We start from the raw sequence: 17595 nt of genomic DNA on the forward strand, positions 1-17595 counted from the left end.
TGTTGTACAATGCTGTGGTGTGGATGAGAAACTTTGGGTCTATTTAGAGTTGTGTCCTCTACTAAACTTCTGATAAAACATGAGAACAAAGTGAGAAGCCCAAAAGAAATGTTGAGCGGCCCAAGATAGTTTGTCAAAACGGGTCAGTCCAGTCCCACCTAGTTGATGCCACGTGGTTGTCATTTGAAAGGCAAAGTCTTCTTTTACTTTGTTTACTCTGACAAAGTTCTAAGAGCGTTACACTATTCACCTTCTTTACTAGCTATTGAATCATTGTTTCTTCAACTCTCTCAATTGTATCATCGTCATATGTCTTGAGGATATTGATCTCTATATCATGTCAACAAAGGCGAAGCTACAAATATAACTACATTTATCCATCTCCGACTTCAATTTGTCTGAAAGGTAAACAAACAATTACTCTGTCTTCACTAGGAAATAAATCAAACATATCATTTTAGTGTCTTCTTTCTCATTTGGAAGATCATTTAAACGATTTTTTTGTAAGACTTTTCAATGGAGAATCTACCAGAGTCACCATTTTCTGAATCAACATTAGGATCATCGCCATCACAGAAAAATCCTAATGACTTGAGTGCTCTCACTCCAAATCAGTTGGTGCTATTAATCCATTATGCTAGTCTTCTTGAAGAGGTCATGCATCACCTCTGCAAGGTATATGACACGTTTAATTTTTAAAATGTTTTTATTATACGGTCTATTTTATTTCAGTGTTAATTTTTGTATATATGTTTGTTATGTATTGTTGTTTTCTACTTGATAGTCGTTCGATGGGAGAGATAGAGAGGCAAAAAAGTTCATCAATCGTTGATTTTTTTTTGAGATGTTTTTTTAATGGACATTAGATTTCACAATGAATGAACTTTTGTTAGTGGTCTTTATAGAAATTATGATGATATGATTAGTTTCTCTTTCTATATTATAAGAAAATATGTCATATTTACCCAAAATGGGCATGATGTAGAATTCAACATGACCCCAATTTAACATTTTATTTGAAAATCAAATTTTGTCACGTATGTTGCACGTGTATTATTCGATACAGATTAATGCAAACTTCTTAAAACATTAGAAATAATATTTGAATAATTGTGTGATGAATTGGACAAAATTGAAAGGGAAGGATGCATTCGCAAATTCATAAATAGTACAATGGATCGATATTTATTATCGCTATAAAGTACAATCACACCACAAATTTCATTCAAATGAAGTTTAAATGATCCCCTTCATTCTCTCTCATTAAAGAAAAAGTAATTCTTATTTATTGAATTATAATAAAGATATACACCATATTTTTAGGAAAAATAATGTAATGAATGTTTTCTTGTTCCAAGATTATACAAAATGTATGTACTAATTGAAAGTCAACAACTTTATCTATCTATCGCAAATTGTAATGGAATTACATTTATTAGAGTTGTATACTATTTTTAAGTCCTTATTAATTAGTGCTAATTTCGTTTAGTATTTTACTTAATTTATTTATTAATCCTATGGTTTACCAATTTTAATTATACATTTAATTTGTTTTCAACTTACATATAATTCATCCACTTTGAATATGTTCGGATTCGTTGTTTAAAAGTAATTGATAAGCATCGAGTATTGAGTTTGGTCCACGCTAAACTTGTGGTACAACATGTGCCCAACATGAGAAGCCCGGAAAAATTAGAGAAGCTCACGATATGAGCATATCAGTGTGTGAAACAAACAAAAAGATTTTAACCGTTTTATTATTGGGTTATCGGTTCTTAAAGGTTGGGGTATTTTTAACAGGTTAACCGATAACCGATAACCTCATAGAAAGTCACTTTATCTTCTTTTAGAACCTCAAAGTCACTCATTTTCTTCTTTTATAACCTCAAAATCACTAAACTACGGATATAAAAGAAAGTTGACTTTCTCATAAAAAAACTTAATTGAGTAACTGTCACGCCCCGAGCCTACACCCTGGGCGGGACCGGCACCCGGAGACCATTTCTGGCCCCAAGCAAACCCTTGGCCTGGCTTTCTTAACTCAGCGGAAACCTAACTCAACAGAAAACTCAAAGCAAACGCAAGGTTACAAACAACCCAACTGATAAAATCTGGCCAAAACGGCAACTCGAGTCTCAAAATAGAATATTTACATATATATATACACAAAAGAGAGACTCAAACTAACTGATCGACTAACTATCCATGAAGCCTCTAAAGTACTGAGATGGATGTTGGGACAAACCCCACAACATCCTAATAAAACAAAACTTAAGAATACAAAATAATTGAGTCCTCCGGAAAGCAAGGAGGCTCACCACTGACTCTGAACTGCTCAGCTGGATCAACGACGTGCAGGATGCTGATCCGGGGTACCTGTATCTGCATCGTCATAAGATGCAGGCCAACTGACATCATTACATTGAATGTACGAGTATGCGAGCTGGAAAACTAAGCAACATAGGCTAGAAGGAAAACTGGAAGAAACTAAATAGCTTACCTGGCTCAACTCAACCTGACTGACTTCTTTCAATATAAGGCAATTTAAAACAAGTGCGATATAAAGAAAGACTGCTTTAAACATGTTATAAACTCTGTGTGTATACAAAGATACAATAAGCCTGAGATGTATATAGAAATACAATTGAACTGATGTATATAAAATATAATATTTTCTGTGTATGAAAATACAATAACTATTGTGGGAGTTTCTCTAACCGACAACCATCACATGAGAGCTATAGTGATGATACATCGATCGACCTCACGCTGCCAGAGCATCTTATACCCGGCCAAAGGTATAAGACCTGAACTGTCTAATGGATCCACTAGTCTATCTGGAAAAGGATTCGACTAAAAAGTATGATCCTTTTCTACCCATGGTGGCTAACATCGTTCTATGGGGGTTGTGGGTTCTTTGAACGCTCCCCCAATTCGGTGCTCGATACTACTCCCAAAAATGTACTGGCTCTTATGTTTTTAAAACATATGTCTTCCTGCTGATTTGAGATAATTACTCAAAAACTAGCCCGAATGCTCTTTGGAAATCTCAGTTCCCAACCTTGTTTAAATGTAAAAAAAACATTTCTTTAAACTTCTTTGGGAATACATAGTTCCCTAATAACTTGGAGAAATGAACTCAACTTTAAACTCTTTACTCAACTTGGAACTCTTGACTCTTTACTTTTTACTTGACTTGCAACTTGAGCCTTAGAATGAAGTGAAAACGTTCAATAAAGACTCTTGAACAACTTTGAAAACTTACTGGAACTAACTTCTTAACTTTGCTTGACTTGACTCTAACTTCTCTTTAACTTGATACTAACTTGCCTTGAATTGAACTATGGATTCAAGGTATATGATCACACGTTTATGGATGAATTCGGGATGTCTAAATGTACCTAGAGTGTTGGAAACAACTAGGAAACATAGGTATAATACCTAGGAACATGCATGAAAGAGTGGGGGATGAAAGGGGTAGGTTGGGGTCCTTGGCGCTCTGCAAGGCACGGAGCGCCAGCCCTTGAAGTTCAGAAGGGTCTGGCTGGCGTGCCGCCCCAAGGGCTGGGCTTCAGAGCTCCTCTTGGAGCGTGCTGGCAGGTGCGACGCGCTAACTCCTAGCCCAAAAAACTCGACTTTTCTCCCTTGTTTTACCAACTTTAAACCACCCTTACTTCAATGGATTCAACCCCAAACACTAAGGATCATAAAATCCCTCAACATACAAGAGATTCAACTCAAACGCACAACCAAATCATGTCCCACAGCTAACAATAGCTTCAACAACACAATCAACAACACCAACAACAACTAACAACTTCAACAACTTCAACTACTTCAACAACAAACCCAATCTTTTCTCAAATAATAAAAAAATGAGTTTGGTGTGTGGGGGAAAGTATCAACCCACACTTAGAACTCACATACCTAGTAGGGATCACCCCCGACGATATTCACGAGGATCCTTGACGGAAACTCCTTGCTTGATCTTCTCTTCCTCCTCTTCTTCTCCTCTTCTTCTCTTCTTCTTCAAGAACCCTAACTATTTTCTCTTTTAAAATGGGACAAAATGATCCAAATATCAGCCTAACACAACAATATAATCCCAAAAGAAATGGCTAGGGAAAAGACCAAAATGCCCTTAAAATTTCCGGACGGATTCCCTGCCAACTGCCCAACTTTCAAAGGGCATAACTCGCTCGTACAGACTCGGAATCGAGCAAACTCGGTGGCGTTGGAAAGATCATTCCACAAGCTTCACAATCATAACTGGAACTACTCCTAATTCATCCTGAGCTAGGAGTTATGACTGTGCAAAGTTGGCCAAACTTCACTGATTTCCACACTTAGCCAATTTTGCAGATATTTGAATTCCTTCCAAAAATGACTATTTCCGATTTTTAAGCCTCTTCATAGATATTTCAAATTACCGGATGTTACAGTAACCATCTTAGATTGACCTCACAACCGATTTTTTTTTGAGAGGAAGTGCACAAATTGTTATCTCTTGTATTCAGGTTAGTCAAAAGTACAGAAACAGAAAAAAGATGAAATAGACAGAATGATTTTTTTAATTCGAGTCCACAGAAACCACTGTGTTTCCTTAAGAAATTTAATCCCCTCACTGTACCCGAGGTTGCAGATTAATTCCTCCCAAGATAAAACAGATTAACTTATTAAAGAAGTAGCGGTACCTCAAACTTCAATAACTTCAACGAACGCAAGAACAACAACAAGAGCACACACATACTCTGTCGATCGACTATTTTATTTATGTAAGAATATGTATGTAGAGAGGAAAAAATTTCAGTGTTAGAAAAATGAAAAAGACCTCTTATTTATAGCCATTTGTAGCAAGGAACGCGTCTGTTCAGAATAATCTGTTCAGACCCATTTTTTTCAGAACATTGTGTCCTTTGGGAAAAGTAACGAATTTTTGGAAGGATTACCGTTTGGGAAAAGTAACGACTTTTCGGAAGGATTACCGTTACTTGTGAATTTAAAATAAATTCAGTTGCGCCAAATTAATTCTGTTATTTAATTAACATTCTGAATTAATTTATAAGAGAAAGGAAATGATTTAACAAGATCGATTAAATAAATTTTGTCCAAAAATGTTATCAATAAATCGTATTATTTGCCAAATCCAAATCCAAATTCGAAGCCGAAGCCGAAGCCGAAGCCGAGGCCGAGGCCGAGTGAGCGACGACGACGGTGCGAATGGGCACCTTCTTCTTAACCCTTTAAGAACTAAAGGAAATGTTTCCTAATATAAGGACAACAATTTCCTTTCTTCTACCAATATGGTAAAAATGACATTTCATTTGTACTTTTGCAATGACTTTTCATTTTCCCTCCAAAATTGGTCCCCCACTTTCATTGGTTCTTCCAATTTCCATTTTCTCTTTTTATTTCCCATTCACACCTGGCTAAACCCAACAATCCTCCACATGAATGGGGAATGGCTATTGTTAAAACATATGCATGAAAAAGTTGTGTGTCTCGTAAGTAAGGGTTAATCGCATATGTATAAGTAGGTTTCCCTTTAAACTTTCCGTAGTGAACATATATCGTATATACTCGGTCAATCGGTAGATTTTATAACATTGAACCGTCGAGCTTTAGTGTATACCTAGACAACATAAGTCAGACAATCAACCCTTGAACTGTTTTTGGTTCTCATTGTTTTGTTCGTTTCAGCCATGAACACATCTCGGTTAATAAGTGCTTAGAGAACTGGCCTTACCGGATTCTCCTTGAAGCGACTTACACTTCACACTCACATAGGTGGTTTCTAACCGTGTTATCCCGTAGATACACTATTTGATATACCATGTATCAAACTTAGAAACCATTAAAAAGTCCTTATGCCTTTATCCTAGTTATTGAACATTGTCTCATCATGAAAATAGACATAAAATAATTTTTGACAATGTTGAACCGTCATCTATGACTTTGTTTTATCTCCTTGAACCTAGATCTTGGGATCTCCAGTCTTTAGGTAGAGTTACCGCTACGATGACTTGTTCTCGGACATAGTCCCATTCCCGTCGATGATCTCTCAACTCCCTCTCTAGTTAGGCCTTTTGTAAGTGGATCCGACACATTATCCTTTGACTTTACATAGTCAATTGTGATAATTCCACTAGAGAGTAGTTGTCTAACAGAGTTATGTCTTCGTCTTATGTGACTAGACTTCCCGTTATACATAACGTTTCCAGCCCTACATAGTCAATTGTGATAATTCCACTAGAGAGTAGTTGTCTAACAGAGTTATGTCTTCATCTTATGTGACGAGACTTCCCGTTATACATAACGTTTCCAACCCTTCATAATGCAGCTTGACTATCGCAGTGTATGCATATAGGGGCCATTGGTTTGGGCCAAAACTGAATATCTTCTAAGAAATTTCGGAGCCATTCAGCTTCTTCACCTGCCTTGTCTAAGGCGATGAATTCTGACTCCATTGTAGAGCGAGTTATACATGTTTGTTTGGATGATTTCCAAGATATTGCTCCTCCACCAATAGTGAAAACATATCCACTCGTGGATTTCGTTTCAGTTGACCCAGTAATCCAATTTGCATCACTATATCCTTCAAGAACTGCTGGATATTTGTTGTAATGCAAAGCATAGTTTTGAGTGTCTTCTAAGCACCCCAAAACTCTCTTCATTGCCAACCAATGATTTTGATTGGGATTACTTGTGTATCGACTCAGTTTACTTATAGCGCAGGCTATGTCTGGTCGTGTACAATTCATGACATACATCAAACTTCCCAATACTCTGGCGTAATCCAATTTAGCAAGATTAAGGTTCACATCAATTGGAGTCATTGCCTTTTTGAAATTCAAATACTTGAACTTTTCAAGTACCTTTTGAATATAATGAGATTGAGACAATGCTATACCGTTAGGAGTTTTGTGAATCTTTATACCCAATATTAAATCAGCTACTCCTAGATCTTTCATATCAAACTTACTAGCAAGCATACGCTTAGTAGCTTTTATATTGGCAATGTCCTTGCTCATTATCAACATGTCATCCACATATAGGCATACAATGACTTCCTGATCCATAGTGTCTTTAATGTAAACACATTTATCACACTCATTGATCTTAAATCCATTTGACAGTATGGTTTGATCAAACTTTGCATGCCATTGTTTCGGTGCTTGTTTTAGTCCATAAAGTGACTTAACAAGTTTGCATACTTTCTTTTCTTTGCCGGGAACTACGAGGCCCTCAGGCTGTTCCATGTAGATTTCTTCCTCTAGCTCTCCATTTAAGAATGCGGTTTTCACATCCATTTGATGGATTTCAAGACCGTATACTGCAGCTAGGGCAATTAACATCCGAATTGATGTAATCCTAGTCACTGGCGAGTATGTGTCAAAATAATCAAGACCTTCTTTCTGTCTAAAGCCTTTGACAACAACTCTTGCTTTATATTTGTCAATAGTTCCATCATCTTCATCTTCTTTTTGAAGATCCATTTTGAACCCAAGGGTTTGTTCCCTGGAGGAAGATCAACCAACTCCCAGGTATGATTGCTTAAGATTGATTCAATCTCACTATTGACAGCCTCCTTCCAAGAGGTTGAGTCGCTAGACAACATCGCTTCCTTGAATGTTTGAGGCTCACTTTCAAGAAGGAATGTTACAAAATCAGATCCAAATGAAGTAGCTGTTCTTTGACGTTTACTGCACCTTGAACTCTCTTCATTGGTTTCATTCTCTTTTGGTTCTTCTCGAGGTTGTTTAGACCTTCCACTAGATGACTCAAGTCTAGTTTTATACGGATAGATATGTTCAAAAAATTCAGCATTATCTGATTCCATTACCATATTATCATGAATATCCGAATGTTCGGACTTATGAACCAAAAATCGACATGCCTTACTATTTATGGCATATCCAGTGAATACACCATCCACAGTCTTAGGCCCTATTTTCACCCTCTAAGGTATAGACACCTGGACTTTGGAAAGACACTCCCACACTTTGAAATATTTCAAGTTGGGTTTTCTACCTTTCCATTTCTCATATGGAATAACATGTGTCTTCGTATGAGGCACTCTATTGAGTATTCGATTTACTGTAAGGATAGCCTCCCCCCACATGTTTTGTGGTAAACCTGAACTTATAAGTAAGGCATTCATCATTTCCTTTAAAGTTCGGTTTTTTCTTTCTGCAATTCCATGAGATTGTGGAGAGTAAGGAGCAGTAGTTTGATGGATTATTCCATTTTCCAAACATATTTCTGCAAATGGAGATTCATATTCTCCACCTCTATCACTTCTGATCATTTTGATCTTTCTATCCAACTGATTTTCAACTTCAGTTTTATATTGCCTAAATGTATCTATTGCTTCATCCTTACCATTTAGCAAATAGACATAACAATATCTAGTGCAATCGTCAATAAAAGTTATGAAATACTTTTTCCCACCACGTGTTGGTGTTGACTTCATGTCACAAATGTCAGTGTGAATCAGTACTAAGTAAGGGTGGCAAACAGACCGGTTTTTGTCCGGTCCGGTAAGACCGGTACCGGTTGAACCGGTAAGGAACCGGTCTTATAGGTACCGGAACCGGTACCGAAACGGAACCCGGATTTTTATCCGATTGATCCGGTCCGGTAAGAATCGGTTCCGGTCCAGTTCAACGGTCAATTTGATTTTTTTTTTTTTTTTTTAAATGTGAACGTTAAGGAGCCGTTGGGCCCTTTTAGCCGTTGGGCTGGGGCCCAAAACGGCTCCAAACAGCCCCCCCCACCCCTCTCTACCCCTTAACACTATAAATATATCATATTTTTTCATTTAAATCACAAATTCACAAACTATTTCATTCATATCTTATAAAATCTCTTAATTTTCAATCTCTCATAAATTCATAATTATTATTTTGTGATATTGACTTGGAGTTCAAATTTCGGAGATTTATTTGAAGTAAATCGGAAGCTTCAATTGGCATCTCTCAATTCCGGCTTTGGTTATACGTCTACTTTTACGTAGACGTTTGGTACATTCGTCCAACTTTAATTTTTTATTTGTTTATTAATTAAGTTATTTTATTTTTTTGTTATATTATCTTTGCTTGTTTTTCATAATATTAATTATTTTAAACTTGAACATGAATTTTGAAAAATATAGTGGTAAAAGACCAATGTCGGAAAGAAAAAATAATAGAGGAGGAGGAAGTAGTTCTAATTCTAAAAATTTGCCACCTCCTAGATTTAGAATTAATACTAATGATTATACTCATGTTGATGAAACTTCTTTTACACAAGACTCACGACCTATTGAATTTAATTCCGAAAATGAAGTAGATCATGAAACTTTAAATAGATGTTTTACAAATTTTGAGGAAGAATTAGATGAGGAAGTAGAAATAAATGAGGAAGATGATGAGACCCTTACCCCTACTAGTCCGGCTACCGAATTACCGGAACAAGATGAAGTCCCCTCTTTACCTACTTTTTCAAAGACCGTTGTACGTGTTAAAAGATCTTTAGTATGGAAATTTTTGGTACAAAATGAGGAAAAAACTACTGTTACTTGCACGAAATGTAAATTGATCATGAAACATGTAACTACGGGTACACAAGGGGGAACGGGACGACTAAGAACACATTTGAGAAAGTGTAATAAAGAATTTGCTCGCCTAAATGATATAGAAAGGGCTAATAGAAATGGAATACCTCAACCTGAAAATTCTATGGGAGCTGGAGGTTCTAATATGGTTCAAAGTGTATTAAATATGACTAACCCGGCTAGCCGAAGCACACACCGCACATATAGTAAAGAAAAAGATCATAGAGAATTAGCTAAAATGGTTGCTGTTTGTGGTTTGCGTTTTTCATTTCCTTCACATCCTGGTTTTATTCAGTATATTCGAGAATTGTATAACCCAGATTATGAAGGTATTCCAAGAAGTACAATTAAAAGTGATCTTTTTAAATATCAAAAAGAATATTGTCATTTTCTTCGTTGTTTATTTGTTTATTATGATGGTAGATTATCTATTACTTCTGATATGGGACGTAGTCCTAATGGTAATGATTATTTTACAATTACTGTACATTGGATTGACCATGAATGGAACATGCAAAAACGAATATTAGGATATAAATATGTTGAAGAAACTAAAACCGGTGCTTATATAGCAACAAAAATAGGCCTTGTTTTACAATTTTATGGAATATGTGATAAAATAATGAGTGTCACTTTTAGATAATGCTTCTAATAATTTGAAAGCCATTGATTATTTAAAATGTAGACTTTGTCCAATTGATAATGATTCTTTTCATATTAAGTGTGCCGCACATGTGTATAATTTGATAGTAAAAGATGGTATTTCTCAATTTGGAATTTCTTGTGAAAAAATTAGACTTGTTTGTAATTGGATTTTTAAAGCTAAAATAAAAGCTAGAATTACAGAATTTAAAAATCGTTGTAAAGAATGTGGACTTGAATATAGAAAAGTTCCAAAAGAAGTATGCACTAGATGGAATTCTTTATTTGAAATGCTTCAAGTTGCTTATATTTATCAAGAGCCGGTACAATTAGTTTTTAATGCTCATATTGCGGACCCGAATTTGAAAATTGGCTATGAAGATTGGGAAAATACAAAAGAACTTATTGAATTTTTAAGTGTTTTTTATAAAGCAACAAATGCTGCTTCTGGTCAATATTATCCAACTATTTCTTCTGTTTTAGTAAATATTTGTGCTATTTCATCTGAATTTGCAAAATATAAAGGAAAAGATCGATTTGAAAATTCCCTTGCTTTTATGATTGAAAAATTCAAAAAATATTTTTTTCCTATTCCTCAAATCTATTTGACTGCTACTACTTTCAACCCAAATTACAAATTAAAAGGTGTTGAAAGAATGGTTGAAAAGATTTATGCAAATTTAGAAATTAGAGATGATGAAACTCCTAGTGTTGAAGATTGTAAAAGTAGCATATATATAAAAGCTAGAGAGTTATATAATACATATAAATCTATGGAAAAAAATATTCCAATAGTTGAACCTCCATCTTGTAAACCTAGAAGCGATGATACGGATGATTGGATGGATGATTATCTTGAGCTTGAATCATCTACTAATAATAATTTTGATTTATATTTCAATCAGGCACGGGAAAAGATTAGGCATGAAGAAGGACAACTTCAAGCTCCAATATTAGTATGGTGGAAGAATCATGAAAATCAATTTCCGACCCTTGCTAGGATTGTTCGAGATGTGCTAGCGATTCAAGCATCATCAGTCGCTTCGGAGCAAGCCTTTAGTGCGGCGAGATTTATGATTGGAGATCATCGATATTCATTAGCAAAGGATAGTTTGGAAATATCGGTGTTGTTTCGAGATTGGGTCAATGCCGAAAGAAGAAATACCGGACTACCACAATTAAATAGCCAAATAGAAGACGAAATAGATGAAATATTTGGTGATAATAGTGATGATGGTATGGAAGCAATGGAAGAAGAACGACAAATACAAGTTCCAAAAAATGTTTCTTTTGAAATGATACAAAAGTTACGAAAAGATTTTTAAAAGAGTTTCAATTGTTAGTACAATAATTAATATTCAATACCTAGATTATGTACTCTTTGTCTCTTTCTAATAATTGTATTGTACAATTTATTTATTTGAATAAATATACGGCTATTCGCCTTGATTTTCTTTTAAAATAGTCTCTTATATTTAATCCAAGTCATTTTAGAAATTTAATTTTCAACTATTTTAATATCAGTTTAAAGTTTAAACTTTAATATAAAATTGAATTTTAAGATTTAAACTTTAAATTCAATATAAACTTTAAACTTTAAACTTTAAAGTCAATTTTAAACTTTAAATTCAATATAAAGTTATAAACTTTAAAATTTAAAGTCAATTTTAAACTTTAAAGTTTAAAGTTTAAACTTAAATTCAATTGAAACTTTAAAGTAACTTTAAAGTTTAAAGTTTTAAATTGAAGTTTTTTAATAATATAATTTTATTAATTAATAATATAATATTATATAATAATTAAAGTTAATAAAAAAATAAAAAAAATTTACCGGTACAAAATGATCCGGTAAGAACCGGTTCCGGTCCGGTCCAAACCGGTTCCAATCCGGTAACTAAGGGACCAGACGGAACCTTTGGAAAATTCCGGTAAAACCGGTTCCGGTAAGACCCGGTTCCGGTAAAACCGGTCCTGTTGATCCGGTCCTGTCCGTTTGCCAGCCTTAGTACTAAGGGATATGAACTCCTTGCAACAGATTTATAAGGATGCTTAGCATACTTAGATTCAACGCAAACTTGACATTTTGATTTATTGCACTGAAATTTAGGCAAAACATTTAAGTTAATCAGTTTTCGCAAGGTTTTGTTATTAACGTGTCCCAAACGTTCATGCCATAAACATTTAGACTCAAGCAAGTAAGAAGAAGCAAAATCTTTATTCATATCAATTGCAATTACATTGAGTTTAAAAAGGCCCTCAGTGAGGTAACCTTTTCCTACATACATCTCATTCTTACTTACTACAACTTTATCAGAAACAAATACACATTTGAATCCATTCTTAGTCAGAAATGGTATAGAAACTAGGTTCTTTCGTCATTCCGGAACATACGAGACCCTGTTCAAAGTCACCACCTTGCCTGATGTCATCTTTAGGAGGATCTTGACAGTTCCTTCCATCTTTGCAACAGTGGAATTTGCCATAAACAACTTCTCGTCTGTAGGTGCTGGAGTATATGATGAAAATAATTCTTTGTTGGCACAAACATGGCATGATGCACCAGAATCTATCCACCATTCTCTTGGATTTCCAACTAAGTTGCATTCTGAAAGCATTGCACAAAGATCGTCTATCTCTCCTTTGGATTCAGCCAAATTTGCTTGATCCTTCTTCTTGTTCTTCTTGGGACCCTTGCATTCAGTAGCCTTATGACCACGTTTGCCACAGTTGAATCAGCTTCCATTGAATTTCTTCTTAGGAGGATTGCTCTTTGGACCAGATGCTTTCTTTCTTTTATTTGATTTTGTGGGATCTTCTTCAACAATATTTACCCCTGATATTGCTGAATTACCACGCGACCTCTTTTCTGCGGCCTTGTTATCCTCTTCGATTCTCAGCCTTACCATGAGATCTTCAACAATCATCTCCTTGCATTTATGTTTCAAGTAGTTTTTGAAGTCCTTCCACAATGGAGGTAACTTCTCAATAATGGCAGCCACTTGAAAAACATCATTCACAACCAATCCTATATTAAAGATTATGTGAGTATTAAGAATAAACTTAATATTTCCAACATAGGTATTAAATAAATTTATACCTTCAGCAAGGAGATCATGGATTATGACTTGCAATTCTTGAACTTGGGTGACGACGGTCTTACTGTCTATCATCTTATAGTCCAGAAACTTTGCCATAATAAACTTCTTCATTCCGGCATCCTCTGTTTTGTACTTTTTTTCTAAAGCATCCCAGAGTTTTTTTGAGGTTTTCACATTACTGTACACATTGTACAGATCATCCTGCAGGCCACTCAGAATATAATTTTTACACAAAAAATCAGAATGTGTCCATGCTTCTGTTACCAAGAATCGTTCTTCAGGCGGAGTTTCATCCGACATAACAAGAACGTTCTCATTAATGAACCTCTGCAGACTCAACGTAGTCAAATAGAAGAACATCTTTTGCTGCCATCTCTTGAAGTCGACTCCAGAAAACTTTTGCAGGTTTCTCAGCCGGTGCTAGGGCAGCATTTGAACGATTGTGTGCAACCAATGTTGTTGCAGCACTTACTGTTCCAACATTTACTTGACTTGAATTAGTCATTTTTCTGTCACAAATGGCAGACAATTTAGTATGTGAAATACTACCAGTAAAGAATAAATCCTTACACAGACTATTTCTGATTTAACGATAAAGTTTTTATGTTCTTTTAATCGTTAACCGAATGAATTTTAAAATTCAAACAGAGTAGAAAACCATAAAGGTTTTAATCTCCAGAAACCTCAAATACAAAAACTATTAAATTTCTTAAGATTGTTATCTCCTATATTCAGGTTAGTCAAAAATACAGAAACAGAAAAAAAATGAAATAGACAGAATGATTTTTTTAATCCGAGTCCACAGAAACCACTATGTTTCCTTAAGAAATTTAATCCCCTCACTGTACCCGAGGTTGCAGATTAATTCCTTCCAAGATAAAACGGATTAACCTGTTAAAGAAGTAGTGGTACCTCAAACTTCAATAACTTCAGCGAACGCAAGAACAACAACAAGAGCACACACAGACTCTGTCGATTGACTATTTTATTTATGTAAGAATATGTATGCAGAGAGGAAAAATTTTCAGTGTTAGAAAAATGAAAAAGACCTCTTATTTATAGCCATTTGTAGCAAGGAACGTGTCTGTTCAAAATAATCTGTTCAGACCCATTTTTTTCAAAACATTGTGTCCTTTGGGAAAAGTAACGACTTTTCGGAAGGATTACCGTTTGGGAAAAGTAACGACTTTTCGGAAGGATTACCGTTACTTGTGAATTTAAAATAAATTCAGTTGCGCCAAATTAATTCTGTTATTTAATTAACATTCTGAATTAATTTATAAGAGAAAGGAAATGATTTAACAAGATCGATTAAATAAATTTTGTCCAAAAATATTATCAATCAATCATTTGCCAAATCCGAAGCCGAGCGAGCGACGATGACGGCGCGAGGGGCACCTTCTTCTTAACCCTTTAAGAACTAAAGGAAGTGTTTCCTAATATAAGGACAACAATTTTCTTTCTTCTACCAATATGGTAAAAATGACCTTTCATTTGCACTTTTGCAATGACTTTTCATTTTCCCTCCAAAATTGGTTCCCCCACTTTCATTGGTTCTTCCAATTTCCATTTTCTCTTTTTATTTCCCATTCACACCTGCTAAACCCAACACAAATAACCAATTTGAGGACCCTTATTTTCGTTATAAAAAGACAGTTCTGAACTTGTAAGTTAAGCTTGCTCTAATATTATCAAAATTAATTTTCATGTTAATTAGTTAAACATAAATTGTTACTCTTCAAAAGTACTGATAAGCATTTCTGACAAACAAGACTTTTCATTTTAAACATTTGGCAAAACAAATTTTAGTCCTTTTTTAATCTTCTGACTGAGTTGGTGACTTTTGTTATATATTTCAGAAGAAAGATTCATGCAGAGTTCTAGCTCTGCTGTTGTGGAACAACTTCAATACAGTTTACATGCTTTTGCTGGTATACCTCTTTTTAATTTTTTCGGTTTTATATTCTGTTGGATAATTTTAAATTGAATTTTTATGGACCTCTCGTTTAAAAGTTTAAGATGTTACAGAGAGAACATTTTTGATACCATACATGTTAAATTATGTGAAATCTAATCGGAAACATATCAAACACTCGCATTTTGATGTGCAAGAAGTTATCAATGCGCGCGTAATAATATTTGTCTTATGAATTTCAGGAAGTCACATCAGTGTATAGGAAGTTTTCACCCTCAATGCTATCTATGAGGGAAGCAACTCGAGTTTGTTGTGCTCTTGCTTTGTTTCAGGTCAGTAATATACCATCAAAATAGTGTGCTATAGTTTGTGTTATAATGTTCTTCATATTTAACTTCCTGTGACACATTTTCTTAGTAAAGAGTTGTAATGCAATTTTTGTGCAAGACAACCGATAAGTGTGTGCACAACATGTAATTTTTATGGTTATATTCTTCAGGTTTTGGCTAATAACCCAGAAACAAGAAGGGGCCTCATAAAAGGTAATGTCAGTTCTTGAAATGACACCAATTGAAATGAAATTTATGAGAAACTACTCGATAGAGTGAATAAAGTTTCTGTAAGAATTCTTTTTACTGTTGTGTGAGAAACAATTTACTGTTCTAGTAATTTCATTTTGCAGCTAAAATACCATGTTATTTCTATCCATTTCTCAAGCCTTGTGAGGATCATGATGAGCCTTTGGAGCATGTGAGGATCACTACCTTGGGTGTTCTCGGTGACCTGACAAAGGTATCCGTCCATTTGAACAGATATACACACGCGTTCTCCATTTGTGGAAGTGCTACTTCATGATTCTGATATTTTACTTGCTGGTGCAGTTTGATGATCCATATGGATCACAAGCCCTTCATCTCTTCTTGGAATCGGAAGTGGTTCCTTTGTGCCTGAAGTGCATGGATGCATGTGACGAAATGTCACGGAAGGTTAGTCCATTCTGTTTTATTAATAGTGTTTCTGAATTACTTCACCGGTTTATGATGATATTCTGTTTCTTGGATCTCATATGAAATGAATGTTGTACCTCCACAGCTTGCAACTCTCATAGTTATGAAAATTCTGACGCAAGAGAGCGGACTGACCTATTGTTGTGCTACACCTGAACGCTTCTTCGCGATAGTACAGGTCTTGAGATGAGTGGTTGAGAAACTTTCTCCAAAACCTTGTTATACAGTGTTATCTATGTCTTTCAAAAATATTAAGGTTCATGGGGTAAACATTTTCGTCCCTGCTGCTCAAGTTTCATGATTGTGATTTCTCTCCAAGTATCAACTATATCTCTCTTGGATTTATTGTTTGATCAACCTTCACAATGCAGGCCATGTGATGCATTCGTAAGACAAATTCCTCCTCAGCTATTTGACAACACCTTTAGGCGCACTCTTCTTGTGAGTTTCATCTGCTCTCCTTTACTGTTACAAAAACTAGTCTTGTTACTTTAGTGTTACAAAAAGTTAGTTACTTTACTCTTAAAAAAATAATTGTGACTAAGTTTAGTGACCATCGATAAATCTCTTTTGTATCGATAAAAAAATATAGATCTTTTCAACTACTGTTACAGCTTCATGTGTATAATTGTAAGCTTTTGTATGTCTTTGCAGCATGACCGCGAAGCTTCGTGGATGTTGCAGGTGCTACATCTCAATATTTATGGATGTCTATATTTTCCGCCAATTGAAGAGAGAAAAAAGATTGCAATGAAGGCTGCATCAAGTTCTGCATCAAGTTCAAAGGGTAAGGGAAAGGGAAAGAAGTGAACTTGTTCTGTAGGAAAAGACAGCAAATAATGACCTCAGTAGAGGGAAGAATGTTTTAAGTTGACTGTTCAACTTTTAAAAGCTCGAGAACGTTTTGAGCCTCGTTAAGACTGATACTTTAGCTTTATTGTGTACTGAATGGTTGCTTTGTTGTATACTGAATGGTTGCTTTGTTGTGTACTGAATGGGTTGGTTTGTGTGTACTGAATGGTAGCTTTGTTCATCTGAAATGAAGTTATCTGTTGTTTCCTGTATTGCAACTTTGTCAATGTCTTTCTTTCACGGTATATTTATGCTTTATTTGAGCCGAGGGTCTAGTGGAAACAACATTTCTACCTTCACAAGGATAAGATCTGCGTACACACCATCCTCCTCAGATCCCATTTGTGGGATTAAATTTGGTACATTGTTGTTGTTATTGTATGTTGCATGCATCCTAAACTTAATTAAAAAATACTCATTCAGTTATATGTACTACAAGAGGCTGCCATTGTTGTCATATATAACTCACTGATAGAGATGTGTTAG

At 35.1% G+C, this 17595-nt stretch overlaps 1 pseudogene; it reads left to right on the top strand.

Moving 5' to 3' along the window:
- The first annotated feature begins 516 nt into the window (after nucleotides 1-516).
- Nucleotides 517-17067, top strand: LOC125810626 (uncharacterized; annotated as a pseudogene).
- The last annotated feature ends 528 nt before the right edge of the window (nucleotides 17068-17595 follow it).

This window comes from Solanum verrucosum, unplaced genomic scaffold, assembly GCF_900185275.1.
Source record: "Solanum verrucosum unplaced genomic scaffold, falcon-dt-bn FXZP01000118.1, whole genome shotgun sequence".
NCBI classification, from domain to species: domain Eukaryota; kingdom Viridiplantae; phylum Streptophyta; class Magnoliopsida; order Solanales; family Solanaceae; genus Solanum; species Solanum verrucosum.